Source organism: Rhopalosiphum padi, chromosome 1 (genome assembly GCF_020882245.1).
Source record: "Rhopalosiphum padi isolate XX-2018 chromosome 1, ASM2088224v1, whole genome shotgun sequence".
Taxonomy (NCBI): Eukaryota; Metazoa; Arthropoda; class Insecta; order Hemiptera; family Aphididae; genus Rhopalosiphum; species Rhopalosiphum padi.
In genome coordinates, this window is record NC_083597.1 from 53,201,265 (window position 1) to 53,221,521 (window position 20,257).

Below are 20,257 nucleotides of genomic sequence, written 5' to 3' on the forward strand. Positions count from 1 at the left end.
AATAAAGTCAGTGTGTATGTATTAGTAGATAACAGATGAATTAGAAAATAAAATAAAATTCTAACAACGTATAAACTAAATGATAAAAATAAAACTAATGAAATATTTGTATTCTTTCAATTGATAAACATCCTTTACTTTATTTATAGCAATGGGTGACACGATGTTAAACACCAAAAAATTTGATACTGACAGCTGCCCACCCTGTCGTGTATACTAGAAACGCCACTAGATGACGAACGTCAGCGAAAAGCGGCTGATTGCCATGGACGTCGCGGCAAAACTCGCGTTCGCGACGAGGCAAATTCGGCGCACGACGCTGGTCGATCGCTTGACATAAAATAATGTAATGGTAGTTCATTATATTGCACGGGCACCTACGACCACGACTACGATAATAAAATGTACGCAGTGCACATTGTAATAATAGTTATGTAATAAGTATAACAACGAACTTAACTATACTATACAAATTACAAATAAATAATTACAAAATTGTACTTAATAATAATAGTAATAAGTGTGCCCGTATACAAACTAGAAGCGAAGTATTAATATATACAACAGTAATTTAAATTTTGAGTTTTTCACAACTAAAAAATATTATTTATCATCAAAACTGTATTACATTATCACATGATCACTGTAGTATCACAGTAGCGTCGTGGTAATACGAAGGGAATTGGAGAAAAGTGTCGTTCGGATTACCTATGACTTTTCTTACGCGGGGCCATTTTCATGTAATTTTTTGACAAAAACGAAATCGCTATAGACTAACGATCACTTATAGTTTGACACGTGACTAACAATCGACGTATGGAATCTTAATGACATAAACGTGTGATATACAGTCGTAATACGTATATGATTATTATTTTATTGGTCTACATAAGTACAATAATAGAACAGTGGTGATATACACTCGAAGCGGTTCGAATTACCGCGTTTTTCGGACTAGCTTATGTTCGGATTACCACGACACACTACTGTATTATATTAATATTATGCATCGTTAAAAAAATAATTTTATCGACAATAATTTTGGTTGTTTTAATTTACGAAAAATACAAGGTTAATTTCCATTATGCGTATTAAAAATTGTACAAGCGTTGTATAATTTATCCCTCCAGTGGTGGATAAGCGCCAGCCAAAGTAGGCAGTGGTCTAGGGTGGACAATTTTTAGGGGCGGCAATCTTAGTCCATTATTTTATTGGGAATACTAGGTTTTTAGATTTTGTAATGTAGGGTAAGATTACCTTGGACGATTGCAAATAAAAATGTTTAATATTTAAACGCAACACATTCTTGTAAATTTAATTGGTATTTCTTCTTTATCTTATAATACATAAGAATAAAAGTCCGATTTTTCGATTGTAAATGAAATAACACAAGAAACATAACTGAAAGACATTATTCAAACTTTTGCAGAAAAAAAAATATCTAAATCGCAAACAAATGAAATAGTTTTTTTTTTGCTACATATGTTGTGTAATAATAATAAGTACGCATTTTTAAGTTTGATTATTTGCTATTGTATTTTTTTTAAATAATGTTATGATTTAAATTTGATTGAATACATTAATTATACTTAATTGGTAAAGTCATTTTTTTCAAAAATGGCAATAAATTATATTTTAATAAATATTGTATTGATATACTATTTTCTTGATTAGAACAGTTAATAAACAATAAACGTAACCGATAATTATTGAAAATAATAAAATAAATACTTAAAAATGTGTTCTCTCGTTGATACATTCAAAAAACTTGTCTAACAGCGGAAATTGTATAAATCCATCTCTGCAGTATGCATCTCGTCGTCGAACAACCTTAGCGTTAGAAATTAACAGTGTACTTTGATTAATTTTTAACAGCTTATCGAAATTTAACGATGGCTCGTTTGATAAACCAAATAACGTTACAAGTGACAGTGCCACATATGGTACCAAATTTAAAACTTAGTATTGCCAATGTAAACTATAATTTTTCTAATGTTATCCCTTGACCCTTATGATGGATGCTAACAGCATAATATTGAACAAGTATTAAAATATATGTACGTAGTATTTTTTTAAAAATTAAATCAACCAAAACAATTATCGGTAAATATTTGTACCGGTACATATATTGGTGTATTAATACTTTGATAATAGATAATGTAGTAATGCTGTGATAATAAACTAGATACAATATTAGATTAAATTTAAATTCAATAATAACCCCTCTACGTAGGTTCACTTGTTGAAGGAGGAAATACCTTTCATAAATTGATGTTCAAGTGGGCTCTGCCTCAATTATTATACACTATATCTCTAATCGATTAACAAATACGTCATAAACTCATAGTAAGTTATAACAGTCTATAGTTCTATACCTATTACCTACATATAACATCATATCGTAGTATAAATTGAAAACAATTTACGTGTTTGTTACTATATAACAACTTAAATTTATCTGTATTGTCAACACTTGAGTGTTCACCACAGTGAACCTAAAAACATTACTTACCTACCTAAAAGAATTATTATTAAATCTACGCCTTTACAGATTACCAGGAATTCACAATTACTCGTATATATTTTTTAAAATTTCAATGAAATCAGTTTATTGGTTTAAAAAAAATAATTTTAATAATCTAAAGTTTGAATGGATGATAGAAATGAGTGACCACTGTCGCTTAACTCCAATTATTAGAATACCGTGTGTGTATAATATATTTATATATAACATTATTATATACGTATACTTAACAATAAACACATAATCAAAAATGAGTTATTTCAAATCAGATGCAGCATATATTTTTACGAGCTCAATTTTTTATAATATATAAAAACAACTCACAAAACCATTTAGTCATAATTTAAACCTTATATTAAATGTAAAATAAATATTACATTTTATAATACAATTATTATGATGTTTTATTAATCTTGAATACATATTATTGATTTAATATTGTAAGTTATTACTATGGATATCAAACATACCCAGGCACTCAGGTCCTGATTTACTAATTAATCGGCTCAATGCAATTTCGAATTTTATCATAATTATGATTATTAATCGTTCACATTCTACCTCTATTAACTTCAATACTACCTTTCATTATGTATAATTTATGCACAAAATAATTATTTAGTATTTAATATGTAAATATTATTATGGATAGTTGATCATAAAATAAAATATTGTTTATTTTTTCTAATTTAATTGTTAACATGTTATACGTATACACATATTTTATATATAGGGAAGGTAGCCTTAGTCTGCATTGATCGGCCCTATATCATTGATTAAGTAATCTAAATCAATGTCTATACTCGGGCTTGAACGGCTCTTTCGACCAGGGGCAGTAATCACATACTCTGCTGCATTTTTATGTGCATCTCACACGCCTAATATATATGTATAAACATACAGTACACGATAGCATAACATTATCTGCCGATATAACTGATATAAGACGTATCGCACATATAATACCTCTTAAGCAAAAAGTATTTTTATAATGTTGTTTTTTATAGGAATGTTTATACAATATTTTTTTAACATTTCGATAATAATAATAAAAATACAATTAAATCGTCATTTATTTTTTATTTATTTATAAAAGAAATATACAATCTGTAAAGTGTATACATAATTAAATGAGACAATTATTTAGAGTTTATATAAGACTTAAAAACATGAGATAAGTGAACATCCATCGACACTATTTCCGATCTCGTATATTTAGATATTTTAAAACTTTATAACTTCCTGATATTGCAGATTTCTATTTACAGCCAGAACTATGGCTTTACAAACCAAATATTTTATGAACGTTTTTATTTTTTGGTAGAAGTGGGTCTCTCGGCACAAAACACAATTTTATACGTCGACACCTACGAATTATCGGCGAACGATTATTTGATATAAGCCGCATATTGCAAAAAAACGAAAATTACTCAAAATCGAATTTCCATCCATTTTATATTCATGCGCAGTACTACAGGACTCGGTATTAAAAAACGTTTTCGATAAATTCTATTTTAAAAATTATTCCAAGTACAATGCTATAATCCTTAACAGTTCCGTTATATTTAATGTATGATTTTTAATCGCTTTCAGATACGTTTTAATGTTACATACTCGTGTATATTACATTATATGATATAACAATCCCGTTCGAGTGGATTTTCCGAACCCCAAGGGTGTGTATATACATATACATGTATATAAAGAACACCCCTATACGTGCAATTTAATTGTATATATATATATATATTGCATTTATTTAATCTTATACTCTCGACCTTAATATTGAGCTGACCCTCGTCTTGTTTCTCTCGATATAATAACATATTATAGACAACGTTGAAAATCGAAACCGTCATTCGTTTTTGCAAACCACGATTGTATATATAATACATTTTATACTTTTATTTATATGTATATGTATATAAAACGTCAGCCGTTATTATTTCAAACGTTCAGAATGTTATTACAAGAGAGCACTCTTCCCGAGGTTGGAAATCGAACGAAAGTCGCACACTTATTACATTTTATTTTCTATTAGTATTGCTTCCCGTTAAATCTGACAGGAAATTTAAAAACAAACCGATCAAACAAATCGTACCAAGAGAGGGAAATTTGAAAACGTTAGTATTATCAGTGAGTTGGAATAATAATACGCATTTATTTTAGTACAAACGTTGTGTTATCGCTCACACATAGCAGTCTTTGAAAACACATACTTATATAATAAGTTTATGGTATTAGTGAATTAGGTACGTTTGATGCCTTTGACATATTATTTTGGTCTTTGTTTATTGACTTAAAGTCATCTAATAAGTAATGAGTGCAAATGCGCAGATGCGGGTGCGCACAAGTTCTTTTTAAAAACAAAAAACAACACGTTAACGAGTTTTAAACGATAATATTAAGACTATAGCTGTTGTTGTTCTACGCAATGCGCTATATTCAACAGAAATCACACCGAGTTAGGACTAATTGACTAAGAGTGTAACACGAGTAGAGACGATCTTATTTAAATATTCATGTTTATTTCGATTTAAATGTGCTACAGTATGTTACCTATTGCATTTTATAATTGAGTTGTGTAACTTCTACCCATTTCTTTTTAAATTAATTAATTATGTGCTTATAAATCTATAATATCTTGATATTCACGTGTATAAATTTAATTAAAATCTGATTCTATAAAGAATAATTCGATATATTACAATGATAAGTTATCAAAATATGCCGAGTGTATATTTAACCGAAAATATATAATATTAATATTGTATGCACTCAACAAATATAAATATATAATATAATGCCAATCTATTCATTTTATTTAATACAAATTGCATTCCTATAGATTAGATTTATGTATACAGCCAACAAAACGTGAATAGGTCATAAGTAATAACTAATAACCCGGGTTGAGAATTTAATGGTTTTGCAATTTTGTATATCGATAAATTTTATTTACAACCAAAACAAGTGAAATACAAATTTAACTAAAAATATTATCATTTTAAATACTATAACGTTAGTACATATTATGATTGTGATCCTTAGAGAAAATCATGAATTTTGAGTTATAAACCAAATTAATTACCTAGTTTTAAATATTTTAAATATTTTTTAAAGTCTAAATTTTTTTCTACGATATAAATAATATTAAAAATGCATTTTTAATATTTTACTTATATTACTTTAAAGTTACTTTTCAAGTATTGTACATAATTATTGTACATTTATATTTTATTAAATTTATTTTGCATAATTTCGTTTTTTGTGCTTATTTCCTTGTTTTTTAGTGCACAATTGCATTAATATTGCATTGTTGTTTAGTGCATTAAATTCACAGCCCTGTAATAACTATTGGAGCATATTATACGAATGGAAATGCATAGTACCATATTATTTATTAATATGGTGTATAAATTGTACAATACCGTGAAAATACTATATACATATATAGTATATAGCATATTATTATATTATTTATAAAGTACTATCTGAAAATACACCCCCTTCCCGACAAAAAAAAATTATAATAATTATATACCATACGTTAGGTTTTTTTATTTAATAACCAAAAAATGTTACTAATTATTTTTGGTGCATGTATATTTTTATATTATTCTTATATGCGTGCAAAACAATGAATACACACATATGGATACATACATAATATTACGATATTCCACCTGGCAAGAGCATATTAAATAATGTACGTATTGTATATTATGAAAACTGAGTTACGACATCATAAAAAGTGGTCATTGAATAAAACTTGGGTCTACGGAACAGCTCTAATTATCTCGTTCTACCCTAATGACACGTTTTCGTGTCTGTCTATAATTATTTCTGCAATCACACGCGAAAAGTATTAAATGGCAAATACTGCACCCTTATAAAAATATCCAGTGAAAACCAAATACGAATACGTCCGTTAATGATTGTTGGTCGGGTTAGTGTATACGTTTGCTATTATGGTAATAACTTCTACGCGATTATATTAATTTTTATTATGATTATTATTCTTTCGGATTGTCGAATTTCACAAAAGTTTCATTTTGAAATAGACTAATAAATATAAAATAGAAGTAAAAAGTATACTGTTAGTGTTAATAATATTCTCATTATACCATATATAATACCGAAAAATGTCTCATTAATATGTTTGAAAACTAACTAAAATTTTATTATTTTTCGATACATAAAACATTGGCACATTTAGGCTAATATTTGTCTTATAAGTACTGATATGACTAGTTATGACTTATGGAAAACGAATTATTAATACTTTTTTACTCGTGGTATAATATACTTATGCAACTATACATTTTAGAAGTTCTACCTTTTATGTAGTACGAAATAATTTTAATAAAACAATACTATTTATTAGGTATGTTTACCAATAATAGGCAATACATCGCATGTCTTATCAATAAAATATGTTTATAGATGCCAAATTATTTGTTGTAAAAGAATATTTTTTCCTCGTTATTCTTTAAACCCGGGATTACACTAGTCACTAACTATATTTAAATAAAAAGTTCGAAGTAATAATATGTAATATACTAATATGTTATTTTAACTCGTAACATTTTTTAATTTTTAATTTAAACATGTTTTCTGAATTCAATCGTCAGATTACATATTATAATAACAATCTAAAAACAAAGCTGCAGTGTTTCCGTCGTTGGCAAGGAATTTGTTTTTGAATGGAAATGTTTTGAAATAAGAAATGTCAGACTGGAAGATAAAAAAAAAGTTTGCTAATAAAATCAGGCGCGGAAACATGACATCATATCGTACATTTGTACACATTTTATATAGAAAAATAGGGGATCGTAGAATTGTTGAAATAAGATTTTTTTTTATTTCCATTTTGTACCACTCCACCACTGTCGTATTTATATTAGATATTGTCGACTTTTGAGATTTCTGAATAATCTGAAATTGGTTACGGTACATTTCACGAGCATATTATAGTATTATATCATACGTGTGTACTACAAATCTACGTCGAAACATTCTTACTATTATTTCATTTAGGTAAGCCAACAATATCGTGAAAAAACAAATATAATATTATATGACAGTGCGTTATATTATATTAAAAATGAGTAGCCCATTATTTCTATATAAGTATAAGAATAAGAATTGGCGGCAACAATGGCGAATTTATATAGAAAAAAGCACGAGACCATATTATTATCGTAAATATAATATAATCTATATTATGTACGAAGAAAGACTATGCATTAGTAAAGAAAAATCGTATAGTATAAAATGGTGAATCTCGTGGTCTTCGTATATAGGTTGTAGGTACCCTGCTGCAAAGATAGACCATAGGCTGAGTCCAAGTATAAGAAATATGTACCATGAAAATTGGTTCTATATATACTCATGAATGGAGTATATATATATATATATATATATAATGTATGATTTCATATATATATGAAATCAGCCGTAATAGGATTTGCGAAAAATAATCCCAACATTCGTGCATACATACATACATACATACATACATACATACATACATACATACTTATATACATACAAAAAAATATATATTATATACATATATTCGAACGTAAAATTATAGTACACGTTATTATGTATGTAAAGACCGTATAATAGGATAATAATTCTGCACACGCGTTACGATATCCTGGCGCGACGGATTATAAATTTAAAAAAAAATCAAAACTTATGACGGTTAGTTATTGAGCAATAATTCCGTTTGAATGAGTTTAATCTTCTATAGATCTATACTTATATGTTTTTATTTAGTATTCATCATGCGCGTTTAACAAAATATAATTCGCGTGTTATCTGCTCATGCGGATTATGTTACATTATGTTTTGTACCTATATTTTACTTAAAATATGAAAACAAATAGCTTCATAAGTCTTGGTACCTATCAAGTAAAATACGCTATAAATTCGTGATGATTAAATTTAGTTTATAAAATATCGCGTTTCAAAAATATTTTTGTTTAATAACATATTAAGTATATGTTTTAGAGTCAACAATATACTCTCATCACATATAAGCTTATTCTACAATCATGTGTTGTCGGTTATTACTTATTAGTGTTATGTGTAACTATGGATTAACTTTATCTTTTAAATAATGAAAAACATATTTTATAATATATATTTTTGTCAATACTACCACTACTGTAAATATTATAGTAAACATTTAAAAAAAAACAGTTATCCTTTACAAAATTTAACTCTAAAGTAGGTGCACATAAGAAAAATGTTTAATATATATTAAACATATATTTTAACAAAAATGTTTATGTACCGTAGACAAACTAATGTAGTAATGTCAAAGTTTTTTTCAAATACTGGTGTCTCTGTAAGACCTTGTCCTATTTTTTATACAGCATATGCGTTTCGATATTTTCATAAACAAGAATTTTAATTAATTAACTATAATATATATTATTTTATTAAAATAAACCTTAAATAAAATGTATAATTTTTAACTCACTTCATAATCATATTTTTAAGTTCCAAATTCGATACGTAATTTACGCAAAGGAAATAAATTACGATGAACAATGAAAAAATACGAAGTGTTACATTTTAATAACAAAAGATGTTATAGATAATAATAGAACAATTCGTTAAGAGCGTTGTCATGTCTATCTGTCATATTTTTTGGCTCTTAAGTATGTTCGTCTACATAGATTTCATATTTTTGTATACAATTATATAAATTAATGATCTTAAAAATATTTATAGAACAATTGTTTAACAATGTTTTTATTAAAATTTATAGTAAATAATGTAACTTTATTTGTTATGTATACGAGTAGACTATTAATTACATCATTATCTTAATAAAAGAGAATAAAATACACGTTCGCTATTTTGTACTGCATATTATGCTGCATTATGTAAGAAATATAAATATTGAACTCGATTAAAAATTACATTTCAGCATTATTATCTTTAAGATAATAAAATAATATTTTTATTTTTATTAAAAGTGATTAAATAAAGTTAATTTAAATGTCGACTAATATTCTTTAGTATTATAGAAAATACATATGAATTAAATGTATTTTTTTCACTATACTCTGGAGTCTGGACACACCATATCTCATAGGTATGTAAAGTGTTATTTATTTTTATTAGTTAAGATTTAGGTATTATGTATGTATTATTATTATTTAAGTCAAACTATTTATGCACCAAATTTTTAATTTATTTTAAGCACAAAGATTATTTTCATTCTTTACTGATACAAAAAAAAAAATAAAATATAAAACACCTTGATTGATTAAGTTTAGTAAGTAGATCTATCATTATATATTATTTAAAGTTTTTTTATTACCTAGTTAAACATTAATGTAATAATAATTATTACATAATTTGTATTAATAATCATTAAAATTCAAAACTATGATAAATAATAAAAACAAAATACTACATGTTACAAATATTATGCAATACAATCGATAAACATTTAAATAAAAAGGTCAGTTGTATTTATTTAACCCGTCGTTGGTGACGCTAATATTTTTACACCGTTATTGTCGTGTTAGCGTTTCACTCACCTATTAAAATACACGTGTGAGCATACAAATATACAATGGTACTGAAAAATTTCAATATTAGACTGCTATAGTATAATTATATAATAAGATAATAATAAAATAACAAGATAATAAACCGAAAATAAAAACAGTATAATTATAAAATATACGGTAAGGCGATCAGTGACGGGCGAGTACAACACTAACTACACGGTATTATTACGTATACGGCAACATTGGACTCCGATAACTTTGTAAGTTTATTTATAACTTTTAATGTTTTTCCGTAATCATTTTTGTAAATAACTCAAGGGAGCATTTGTATAATATTATCAAAATCCAATAATATTTAAACCAGTGGTTCTTAAAATGGCAATTGTGTGAGCGAAATGCTCATAGCGTCACCAACAACGGGTTAAACAGGAAATTGTTGTCATAATAATTGTTATTTATTAATAACAAAGATAATATTTTTTCTCGCCATATAATCATAACTTGACGTTTTCACCGAGTCGAAAAACACACACACACATATATATATATATATATATAATATATACATATAGGCATATAGTAGGTACACATAGTCATGTTTGTTTTAGATAAATTTATGATATTATGTTTTCAGCCCACCTTTTTTTCTCATTATTGTGTCACATGTCGAGACGCGCGTTCCTATACTAACATAGTCAGATAATATAGGTATTTTGTCGTGATCCCGATTTATAACAGTAGATACATAGTAGGTAATCGAAACGTCATCAGTTAATGTTAGTCGAATTATTTCTTTTGCACGCGCTCACATTCTAAAACGAAAATAAATTAATCGCACATCGTGTCGGTTATTGTCTTCTTACGGATCGTGTCATTGCGGTATCTATATGCAGGTGCTCTCGTATAGTGAATAATACATTTATATTATGATAAATCTCGGCGAAACGCGTATTAGTTTAGAGATGATGACGATATAATACGCGTGGATTGTGATATGCTAAAATCTATAGACACGTCCGAAGTTATCCATTTCAAATGGTCGTTCGCACGTTACTAGCGAAACGAAGATGCCCATTGATGAAGCCCGCGTTCCCCCCACCGTCGATTTGGCAACCGCTCTCCTCTCTATTTTTGCAGCCAATGCACATCTCTTCCCTAACTAGCGGCGACATCATTATTGTTATTAATATGCAAAGTGTTTATCGACTGTGAACAGTTGACGAACACTTGGCAGCATCGCCCGATTTTTGTTTTTATCACTTTATTATATATTTTTACGAATACATGTGATGTGTACATAATATATATATACACACATATCCGTATATTATATATACATAATCTTATACATGCATATACGAATCAGCTGCGATTTAATAGGGCCAAGGCGATTTTTTCCGTGACGCGAATTACTATACTATATGCGTTTATGTCTATTAATGGACGCAAAAATTATTATTGGTTCATTTTTTACATTCTCGCTCGTAAACCAGCGCGAACTAAAAGTCTGAGCATTTTCTCAGGCTTTCCTTGCGCGCGATTTATGCATAATTCATGTGATGTAAAGGGAAAGGCTGTCCGAAATTACAAGTATTCCCTTTTTGTTTTTCCTCGGAAATTAATGTTAACGAATTCAAAACAGAAATGGAATGCGGCGACGGAGAAAAAATTATTGTTGTTTAACTTTATTGAAAAATTATATTTTGGTATAAAACTTATACAGTTTTGCATAATAGCCGTGTTATAAAGTGTGTAGTCAGATGGAGCGGAAATTAATTTATTTTTTACTTACATAAAATAAATACGAGTTATATGAATAACAAATACAATTATTTTTGAAACTATTTGTTGTTTTATCAAAGTCAGAAAGTTAAATTAAATCAAAAAATATACATGCATAACAATATGCGCATCTTAAATCTCGTAATTTATTTTGTCTGTTTACTGATTTTAATATTGTAAATACCTATTTATACAATACCTTTATACTGGAGGTGTATAATCTTATTTCACAACTTTCTTGCAATAATTTTCCCATCAACAATAAAATATAATATATATATATATATATATTATAATTATTATAATGATTATTATTCTTACTTTAGATTGATTCATTTACGAATATGACGTATCTATATACTAATTATTGTCATTTCATTAATATCAATTGGACGGGGTTTGCAAGAAACTTGGCGAACCCAATTTTTGATTTATACATAAGTTTTTTAAAAAAGTTTCGGTCACGTTGGCTGATGACACAAGACCAAATTTCTACATGAATCGTATGTATAGAAGATAATATATGTATAATTTATCGTTTCTACGTCGTACATATCATGGACTAAGATATAAAAAGATGCAAAGATATTTTAGTCCGTCATGCATATAAATGTATTGGTTATCATTGTATTTGAATTTAAAAATACAAGCTCGTGATGAAAGACTAAGGTTCAAACTTCAAAGTAAGTTTTGTCTTCTTGAAAAATAGCGAATTTTAAAATGAATATTTTCTCACAAACGCCGTTCAATTCCATTACATAATTTTATTCACGCGGAGTATTTTCTTGATCAACAATCGTGATACTATTATGATTATCGTAATAAATTACCACAAAATATGGTTTAAAGTAACAAACGGATAAAAAAAGCGAAGAGGATGTATATCATAGTTATTTATTTATACATTTTTAATTTTCAGTTCAAATGAAAATCTTATCTTTCTAACTGCTATCTTGGATTAACCGAAGAAAAAACACATGTCGGTTATCAAATAAAAGACATGTCATTAACATTAATTTTTTTTTGGATCTCGTTCAATTCCCAACACGGCGAAATACGACAAATTTAATGTGTTTCTGTCTCTCGAACTGTTTTAGAAATCACCATCCTTGATGTTTCGATAACGTTCATCAAATAAACGTCATACTCGTTTAAAACATGTAACATTTTAATGGCCGTACTTGACGATTTACTGTCATATTTGTGTTCAGATGTCCATCAAAATAAATCGAAATCCCAATAGAAAATATATTATTTTATAACACTTAAAAAATAATAATAAACATAATTCCGCCTTCGTATACTCGTAGTAATGGACTTTTCAATTTCCTAATGGGTAGTGCTGAGAAGACGTACGTGAAACATTATATTTCAAAAAGGTTTCCTTATATTTTTTAAAATTAATGAAGTAAGTAACCGCTTTGTTGTATGTAGATATCAATTGTAAGTTGTCATATAATGGTATTGTTTGCGGTATAAAAAGGCAATAATACAAAATTAATTGAAATGTTTTAAAAAAATATGCAATTGTGTACCTATATAAAATATAATAATATTATAATAAATCGAGGATTTTTATTTTTTATGCTTTTAAAAACCTTAGTTAAAAACTTATGAGGAATCTTATAATTGATGTTTAGAAAAAAACTAAAAACAATCAATATGAAAAATTTCTACAATTACCAAGTTAAAAAATAGTAAAACATTTTTGAAAATTATACCACATATTTATTTATAGAAAATGCAAATATTGTTACCATTATAATAATATAACAAATAAAAATGAAATTTGTCAAGAACTGCAGGGTTTGCATAAGGATTCCCATTATTCCATATTTTTTTGTTTTTCTAATCATTGAGAAAATTACTTTGAATTTTTTTGTACTTTTTAGTATCCTCCTAAAGTCCCAACTAGATCCACTTTCCAACCAGAAAAAATATTGAAGTTGAAAATCTGAGAATTAACCGTTCGAAAAAGTTATGATAAACACAAAATACAATACATTCTCGCTCCGCTCAGTACCAAAGACGTGAAAATGGATATGATATCTGTATGAATATTATAATGTAAAATATTTCTATATTATTACTTCCTAATTACAAAACTATCATTTGTTTTGGTTTCCAATTTTTTCCCACATTTAAAAAACACAAAATTCTATTTTAAATACCAATATATAGTAGGTATTTCGATTAAATAACTAACTTACCTTCAATGTTATACATTTATTGTTATAATCTAAAAGTAAATAATAAGTTATACTAACGACCTACTGCAGCCTTTAAATATTGCTATCATGCCAATTTTCTCTGCTATTTACACTGATGTTAAGGTCTTAATATCTTGTAAATCTCAGGCTAAAATCTAAGAGTTATTAATGTGTCATATAAAGATAATAATTATACAAAGAAGGATATCTGGGTTCAAAATTAGAACTAGGAGACTGCTAAAACTATTTTAAAAACTATATGAAGTTCACTTAACGTCACATAATTTTAAGCTACTTTACTTATTAATTCATAGTGACTGCTTTATGAAACAAATATCATCAGATTTAAATAATAAAGCGTAAGATTTCTTTGAAGTTATGTTTGCTCAGTAAACTTATATTTTATCAACTTTATTTTATTACATTTAAATTATCACATAAATAAAAAGCATTCATTGACCATAATTCATAAATAATTATTTAAATGAAAACTAAAACGATCAAAACACCTTCTGAATAACTAATTTAGTTCAACGTGTATAAACTTTTGGTAAAGAAAACAGTCCGTTACAATTATTTAATCTTTCGGGACCGATTAATTAAAATCTTTTAATAATAATATACACAGAATATATACAAAACAATTACTATCTTGTGCATTAAAACTAAATATAAATAGGTCAAATAGTGTGAAATCAGTGCGCTATGTACGAATAGGAGAATAATTTTACGTTTATCTTTATCTATATAGTTTCTACGTCACTTAAACTTAAAGTTCGCAATATTATACTAAAAATACGGGAAACGACGACTACACTTTACGTTAATTAAAACATTTAATGTTTGGAATTAAAAGCTTCGAATACAAACCAAGCGCATATAATGAACTTTCTAACTTATAATAGCAATTTGAAAATACACACGTTAAACTATCTTGCCATCTCGGTGTAAAAGTTTTATTAATTTGCATATTATATTTTCCAAAAAGCAAACCATATGTCATTTTAAATGTTCATAATTACAATTTGTATAATATCTTGTTACGGTGTATAAAAGGTGTCGGAATACAATAATTTATTAAAAATTAAAATTGTATAAATTATTAATAACGCCTAATATAAGACATAATAATAAGATCGAGTGTTGTAACTCGTATTTACGATTAAATTACAATAAATTTAAATTAGGCAACTAAGAATATTTTTCAGTTTAATTAATTTTACAAGAACGCTTATTATGAATTCAACAGTCAACATTGAGTAAACATAATTTCTATAAATTGTATAGACACATTGAACATTCGTTGACTTTTTTGAGTGCACATTTTTCTGACACATTTTATACTCGTGTGACATTTTACAATTTTAGTATTATAATACGTCATGTACCCAAATACCTAATCACTTTAATAAATATTAATAATACACTATAGGTATACTTACTTACTTGTGCGTGTTTAATTTTTTATCATTTAAACAATCTACTCATTGATATACCCCAAATCTAGTGGCAAGCACTATTGTACTACAATAGCACTATAGTTGTAAAAATATAATTGAAATTATTATTTTTTTTTTACTAAAAAAATAAAATGAGAAAAATTAGACGGCATTATTTAAGAAGTTTGTTGTTGAACAATATCTATATCGAATACAGTATATTAGTATAATAAGTTAATTTGTCTTGATCGGAACAGCTAAAATAGATGTATATACATAAATATACATATAAATTCCATAATAATTAATACAATATTAAGTATGAAGTATTATGCATATTACCACAACAATAATGTTTACCGTATAATCAGTAATTATTAATTATGTATACAGAATCTATAGTAGTGGTTGATTTAAGTACCCACTGACAAGTCTGACTACATAAATTATGGTAAATGATAGCTATACAACACATACAATAATCGGATTACTCAAACACTTCATTATATTTCACACAAGTACTAAGCATCAATTTAGAATTAATTAAACCGATTATGAAATAGCATAGATCTCAAAAATTTTAATACGGTTCTAATAATATTAATACAATGATTTATTATTCGCGTATAGTCGCGTATAATCATTGAGTAGTGTAAATAATATGAAAGGTATATACGCTTGAATGATATATAACATAGAGTAGAGACTATTTAATAGAATACATGTTATTGAATTATATTTGGTTTTTAAAAATAATACTAACAAAGTAACAAAAACAGCTTTTATTTTTATTTACTTAAGTTAATAAAAATTACTATACATTATGATAACATACAAAAATTATTATATTTTGGTATTAGTGATAATTTATATCATTTTATTGTTGCGTGTACTCGTTGTTTATGGCTGCATAAATTCTACAGTCTTACAAAATAATAATAAATATTTTATTGTTTTAGAGTTTTTTAGTATCAAATTTAAATTTAGTACACGCATATTTTTACGTGACTTATGGTGACATAAAAACTTTTTTTTTATAAAATGTATTATTAAATGCAAAAACGGAATTCTGTAAAATGTATATTATTTACATCATATTTAATTATATAATTTATTTATTTGTAAACTGTAATAGTTTATTTGTAATAGTTAATAGAAATAAATCAATTGATTGACTCCTCAGCGCTTCGGTATTTAAAATGTATAGGTATCCAAAAAACATAAATTTAAATTTGAAATTAATTTTTCTTGGATGGCTGTTTTAGGAAGTATTATATATTAAGTTTGAAATTTTAAATTTTTTGAAACAGTATGTACTTCATAAACGCATTTATAGAATTTTCAAATATTAGATCATCATAAAGAAAAAAAAAAAAGTTTAAATTTCCTAATATCAGTGAAGACATATAAAATAATATGATCTGTAAATTAGCTCATAGACTGATGTCAAACCTGGTAGTAGAAATTGAATTCATACTGGCTGATGTCAACAAAGTTCAAAATCCCAATTAAATTTTAAATCACGTGCAACAAACGATAGTAAAGAGCTATATACAAATAATGTAAACGTAAACGTCTCGTGTAAATATATATATACCTCAATATTATAGTGATACGTTTTATTAAACTTAATCTTTCTTTTTTAAAGCGCCTCTGCAGGAAAGTTTCCTTAAAACCAATTTGTCCCACAAATTGTGTCTACAAGTATAACAATAAATGTCTGCTGAATGAATGATAAATATATTAAATATTTAACTTATTAAAGCTGGTTAAACATAATGGCTACCAACAATTTTTCCATCAAGCTGGATTTCGTTATTGTGATTTGTTTTATGATATTTGTTTTCAATCGTTAAGAAGAAAACCATACTCAAGTGTAAATAAAAGTATGTAACTAAATAAATTTGAATTCTTTCCAAACCATATTGTTGTAAAAAGTTTGCACAACTATTTTATTTCAGGTGCCTATAGTTGTGAAATTTAATTTAACGAGCATTTTAGTTGTATACATATATATTACGGAACAAATAACCTTCAATGTTTATTGAGTGGAAATTGTTTAAAACTTTTGATACTTGATATTAAGAAGTCTTAAATAAGTTTGGAACAGTATGTCAGTATGTAAGTTATTAAGTCAACACTTAACAAATTATAATTAAAAATAATATTTATGTTTAAAAATTATTATTACATTACCTATATTATGTGAAATTTTTAAATGTATAGGTACCGTATAAACATTATATACAATATTCAATAGTATACCTACCTAATAAACATTACTTACAACTTTCATGTTATACTCTTATAATTGGATGTACTATATGATTCTAGTTTAAAATTTTAAAAATTGTATAATAAAATCTTGAAGTTTAAATTTGTCGACATTAAAACATTAAGTTATAAATATATAAGTTAAAATTATAAGTCTTAAAATTTAATTTATTTTAACCGGTATCCAATGAGTAACCAGGAAAAATAATCCAAAATAAACTCATATACCCATCCAATATTCATCAATATTCTAGTATAAAATTGCTGGATAAAGGTTTTCTAGCGATAGAAGTTTTCTCATTCCAGTAAACAAGCGCATAAATAAATTATTTTAAATAGGTATAGGACACATAGGCGCTTAATCGACTCGTTTGAACTTTAAATTGACTATACGGTTGAATCCGTAAAAACGAAAAACCAATTTGGTTTTTAAATTCAATATAGGTATATAGTAAAAAAAAATATATTTTTAGTGTGAAATACATTTGTGTTTTATTTGAATGTAATAAGTAGTTTTAATAATTACGTTTAAAAATGACATTATATAATATTATGTATGATGTATATAGTGTATATTATAATAGTAATACATTTTTACTAAATGAGCAATCTTGTATTCTTGACATTCTTGTCAATGATGGTTGGAAGTATGAATTGATTATCGATCATTGAAAAAAAAAATTCGAATTTCGACGTAACTCTGTTATTTTTTTTTTAAATTGACCATAAAGTCAAAATTTATCATATTTTTAGCATTTGCGTGAACGTTCATTGTTTGCGTTTCTCTGCTATGACTATATTTGTCCAGTAATTCATTTATCGAATAATCATCATAGTTGTAATAACATAACTTAAAAAAAATATATAACAATGCATTACTGTTGTTATATTATGTATTGTATGTATTGTTCAACGGTCGATTTTTCGGGTGGTTAAAACGGTTACGAGAACGCAATAACGCTTTTCGTGAACGCCCGGGTGTCGCACTTTTGTACAATATATATTTTATTACGTTACTGCCCTTCCCTATCAAACTGCAACAGAGTTTACGGCCTTTGGCTGCGATTTTTACGGCGGCCCGCACGCCGTTTTTCCCCAACTTGCTCGTCGATAAAAATGTCCATATATGAACGTTATATATATATATATATATAACTATGTATATAATAATGCGCACACTTATACTCGCGGGCAGATACTTCACCATATACATATATATATATATATATATATATAAAATACTACTACAACTCATACTGGTACAACTATACAGCATAGTACTATTACTACTACTCATACTGCTACTATTATACTGATTGCGTAACCGACCTGTCGTGGGTTCCGGGGTTGGATCGCATCCGATCGCGTGCAGGCAATTGGATTTTATGTCGGGGCCCGATGTCATTTCTAGATTGCCGCATTGCGTGGCCGCTAATGGTTGTCGTGACTGCACGAGGTGGACAAAATCTCGAAAGACTCAAACGACGAGCATCCCCATTACTCGCGACTACGGAGGTTAAAGAAAAACGTTCGTGAACAACGATGCGAGTTATACGATTCTATTATGCAGTGACTTTTAATATCATATAGTAAGTATATCGATATATACAAATACTTCAAAATAAAAAAAATTGATAATTTGATTTCTGTTTCGATTCTTCAAAATGTACCACGGTGATGACTTCTATCGCGTTATATAACCGTATTACTACAGACCAATATAGAAAATATAAATGTTAATTAATATAATCAATAATATTATTATACAATAGCCAATAGGTAATATTGATATATTATTAGGTTTTTTTCTAAAATCAAAACTTAACGTGTACTTATCTGCATTATTTTATGAAGCGTTTGTGTTCTGAACACTTTGGAATCCGTCAAGATATTGTTGTCCAACTATTAGATTCGGTTCCGATCAAATCTGACGTGTCGTTTCCGATCCGATTCGAGGCTTAGTTTAAATTTTAAAATTATGTTATATTGTTATTGGATTATTCTGATGTTAATCCGATCTGACCCAATGTGCGAATATCTTAAGGCTATGACTGGACTTCGATGCCAATTTTGATTTCACGATTTTTGAAAAACTACGGTAATGGTTCTAATATTAATTATTTTATATTGTAGCACTAAAAATTCTAAAATGCTTAAGTTAGGTAGTCCTGAAGAGGATGTACAGTGTACTCGTACAATGTATACTTGAACTACGTGTTTTCTGACGATATTGCGGGGAGTATTTATGTTTACTCTCGTTGCTCACACTTCAAAATAACAGGTATATGCACAAATGCATTATTACAATTATATAATTAATTAATATAATATCAAAATATTTAATGCACGTAATTGATATTATTTGTCACAATCAGAGAATCAGACAAACACTGACAGAGGTAAGTCTAATACTCTTATAAACGAGCGAGCGTATACTGCAACGGGATTTGAAGGATTTGGTGCTTAAACGATTGACGTCTTCGTTTT

The 20,257-nt window shown here is 27.0% G+C and overlaps 1 protein-coding gene across 1 annotated transcript in view; it reads right to left on the reverse strand.

The window, feature by feature from the left end:
* Nucleotides 1-11,103, reverse strand: part of LOC132917045 (uncharacterized) — a 54,920-nt gene extending 43,817 nt beyond the window's left edge. Inside the window, exon 1 of the mRNA XM_060977568.1 lies at nucleotides 10,705-11,103. The gene's annotated coding sequence lies outside the window, so the exon portion shown is untranslated. The remainder of the gene's footprint in view (nucleotides 1-10,704) is intronic.
* Nucleotides 11,104-20,257: the final 9,154 nt, after the last annotated feature.